Genomic DNA, 4,212 nt, shown 5'->3' with positions numbered 1-4,212 from the left:
CTCAGGCTCTCAGGGATAACATTGCCTAAGGAACTGGGTGCTGAGTTTAACTGAAATGGGCCCCTTAATAGGATGTGGACCTGTGTGAACTTGGCTGTTTTTGGCTCTCAAGGGGTTCTCTGCTTCCTCCTTTCTGCGTCTGGATTTCCTCGGTTTCTTGTTCCTGAAAATGTCACCCCTCCCCCATCTTCCTACAGACGTTGTTATAGATGTTGAACTGTGGACTGGGTTTTCTGCATTAGTCTGTGTTCTTATTCCAATCAAAAGTCAAATGAGATTCCCCTGAACACACCCCTGATTCCTTACTAAGCAGAATGAAGTGGCTATGATGAGAGGGAAGGGACTGTAAAAGGGACCCCCTAACTTTCCCCCTCACAGCCCAGGTAGGACTGGGCTTTACAAGTGGGCCTCAGGCCCTGATCTTCGGTTCTACGTAGGGGAGCTCAGCAGGAAAGGTCCTAGTGCCTGTGTGGAGGAGACCTTTCCTCCGCACAGGATGGGGTTAGAACTGGCAGGTATAGGCAGCTCTTCTACCCTGAGCAGCTGATATCTGGCGAGGAAGAGGCTGCCAGCAACTCTGCCCAAGGCCACTACACTGTGGGGAAGGAGATCCTCGATCTGGTGCTGGAGTGGATCCAAAAACTGGTGAGCAGACCAAGTGCCCTTGGCACCTGGGAGGCTGGACTTGTGTGGAAGAAAGGGGAACCACAGGCCTATGGCTAGTGCTGGTTCCTCTGGCCTGTCTGTCCACTTGCTTCCTCTAGGGGGAGCTGCGTGTCCTGGGTGTGGATCTAGGGTTAGAAGTCTGAGTAACTTGCTCTGCCCTGAGCCTGTGGACTCTGGCTTCTGCCCTGCTGGTTGTTGCTTTGCCACGCCTGATTGTCTGATCCAAACCTTTTTTGATTTTTGATCCATCTCTAGCCCCAGCAGGTGGGAGGAAGCTGCCTCAGAAGCTCGGCTTGTTGTTCTTGGACTCCTTAACAGGGCTTTCCAGCTGGGAGAGGCTCCTCTTAGCTTTTAGCCACTTTTCCAGTTTATCCTATCCCTTGCCTGAGGCCGGGAGAGCCAGGACCAAGGCCAGCTAGGAGCCAGTACTTTGGCGCTGGCCCTCTAAAGGGATTGTCCAGACATACGCTCTGCTGCTCAAAGACTGAGGACTTGCGGGTGACCTGAGGAATGGGATTCTGTGTGAAAATATGACAAAGCACCCCTTTAAGCTTAGACCTTTCTTAAAAAGGAGAATTTCTTTTAGTTGTCAATTTACATAAAGCCTACTTATTTTATTTTTTGCTTTTAAACATTTTTATTGTATATAATGTATATTTATTGTATATAATATATATAATTGTATACGACATATTAGTTTCAGGTATAGGACATAATGATTTGATATATGTAATATTGCAAATGAAGAACTTTTATATTGTTACTACTCACGTGTCTGGTATAGTCTGACGCTTTTCTAGTCCAAGGAACAACTACATCAGAATCACCAAGGGTACTTGTTAAACCTTCAGGTTCCTGGGTTCCAGTCTGAGGTGGGGCCTGGATACCACCACCACCAGCCCCAGTCCCACTCTCCTGCGACTAGGTGGCAGAGCTACAAAGCTGAGAGGGCTCAGCTCTCTGACTACAGATCCGATGTCCACCTGACCCTCATCTCCCCTCCCCTCACCCCTGACACTTCACACACACAGCACTGCCCTTCTAGGTCATCTGTCTCCCCAGAACTCCAAGCCCCTTGTAGGTATTCTCTTCTCACATCTATAGAGGTGAAGCAACAGAGCATGAGAGAACTTTCTGGAGTGATGGAAATTTCTATATTTTGATTGGTTTGATAGTTCTATAGGTATATACATTTGTCAAAGCATTCACTGTATGTATAATAATATGTATACAGTTAAGTATAAATTATGCTTCAAAGTTTTGTGTTTTTGAAGTATAGAAGTGAATACAGTTGTAGTTAGGTCACAATAGTTTTGTAGACAGGAAAGAATCCTGTCAGGAGAAGAGGGCTGGGGACAGATGATAATGCCATCTGCATCCTTAACAGTGTTATCTCCTACCCTAGACAGACCAGTGTACTGGGCTTCAGGGTTTCTTGATCTTGCATAGCTTTAAGGAGGACACTGGCCCAGACTTCACCTCTCTGCTGATGGAGCAGCGTTCTGTTGACTGTGGCAAGAAATCCAAGTTGGAGGGCTTCCCTGGTGGCGCAGTGGTTGAGAGTCCGCCTGCCGATGCAGGGGACACGGGTTCGTGCCCCGGTCCGGGAAGATCCCACATGCCATGGAGCGGCTGGGCCTGTGAGCCATGGCCGCAGAGCCTGCGCGTCCGAAGCCTGTGCTCCGCAACGGGAGAGGCCACAACGGTGAGAGGTCCGCGTACCACAAAAAAAAAAAGAAATCCAAGTTGGAGTTTACTATCTACCAAGCCTCTCAAGTGTCCAAAGCAGTTGGTAACTCCATCCTTACCACCCATACCACCCTGGAGCACTTGGACTATGCCTTCATGGTAGGCAATGAGGCCATCTATGATATCTGTCACTGTAACCTGGACATCAAGTGCCCTACCTACACCAACCTCAACTGGCTCAAGGACCAGATTGTCCTCCATCATTGCCTCTCTGCATTTTGATAGTGCCCTCAATGTGGACCTCACAGAGTTCCAGACCAATCTGGTGCCCTACCTCTGCATCCACTTTCTGTTGGTGACCTGCTCACACATTGTCTCAAATGAGAAGGGCTATCATGAGCAGCTCTTGGTGTCAGGGATCACCAATGCCTGCTTAAACCCTCCAATCAGATGGGTCAAGTGTGACCCTCACCATGGCAAATACATGGCCTGCTCTGCCATGCAGATGTGGTGCCCAAGGATGTGAATGCCACCGTTGCCACTCTCAAGACCAGGTGCATCATCTGGTTTGTGGGCTGGTATCCCATGTGTTTCAAGGCAAGTTATGTATAAAGGGAGGGATTAGCATGTGTCCAGTGTAACCACTGAGAGGGGAGATTCCTTTAGAGCTGCAGGCTTTGAAACATGCACTAGGGATTGGGAGAATCAGGCAAATAACAGCGTTAGAGTCTGTCTTTAACTCTTTTAAATTAATTAATTATTTTTGGCTGCGTTGGGTCTTTGTTGCTGCGCGCAGGCTTTCTCTACTTGTGGTGAGCGGGGGCTACTCTTTGTTGCGGTGCGTGGGCTTCTGATTGCGGTGGCTTCTCTTGTTGTGGAGCGTGGGCTCTAGGGCGCTCAGGCTTCAGTAGTTGTGTCTCGTGGGCTCTAGAGCGCAGGCTCAGTAGTTGTGGCTCGCGGACCCTAGAGCGCAGGCTCAGTAGTTGTGGCGCACGGGCTTAGTTGCTCCGTGGCATGTGGGATCTTCCCAGACCAGGGCTCGAACCCGTGTCCTCTGCATTGGCAGGTGGCTTCTCAACCACTGCACCACCAGGGAAGCCTGGTTGTCTTTAACTTAATAGATCTCAACTTGTCTAGAGCCCAGGCCTTTGGTCTGTACACCAGGTTCAATTCTATTGGAAAACTCGCCTTTATGAAAGGAAAGTATGTTTCATGTTTCTTAGCCTGGTATATGGGCATTCCCTAGGCTTGCCAGTCAGATTGGGGGCAGTGCTTTCATTGTTCATGTGTGCCGTGGACATACCCATTTAACATGGCTCCTCCTCAGAAGGGAGTGCTTTTGGAAGCACAGAAAGGCCTGCCATTCAGATAATGGGCAAAACAGGGGTCAGAAGGTGTACGAATACTGTCTCTTCCTTTTGAGTAATTTGTTTATGCCCCACCCTTTCATCAGTTCACATTCCCAGAGGGTACTGGGCATATGGCCTAGTTTAAGTTTTATAGGTTTTGTTTCAGGGTGAGACTAGAAAGATTAAAGGTGACAGCGGTGGCATTTAGAAACTATACAGCTTTCCTGCCCCATTACACTGCTGCAGACATGACTGCAATGGGAGGGGAGGCAGGGACTCCTGGTCATAAAGATAATAGCAGCTTGCTAGTGTGGAAGAGTTGTCCTGTAGCTCAGAACAAAGGGGTAGGGAATCTGGGAGGCTGACTTCCTTTCTCAGCTCCATGTTAGGAAAGCTTCAGCTATTCAAAAGAAGAATAGGTTGCCTTCAGGAATTGCTAGTAAGCTTGCTTTCCTTGGAAGCATTAAGGGGAAGTTGACCTTGTTTGTTTTTTTTTTTTTAAACACTG

The sequence above is a fragment of the Aethalodelphis obliquidens genome, unplaced genomic scaffold, assembly GCF_003676395.1.
Source record: "Aethalodelphis obliquidens isolate GAN/ISIS:26980383/991018 unplaced genomic scaffold, ASM367639v1 scaffold24, whole genome shotgun sequence".
NCBI lineage: Eukaryota > Metazoa > Chordata > Mammalia > Artiodactyla > Delphinidae > Aethalodelphis > Aethalodelphis obliquidens.
The sequence above is the reverse complement of the archived record's forward strand: the minus strand, read 5'-3'. Positions refer to the sequence as shown.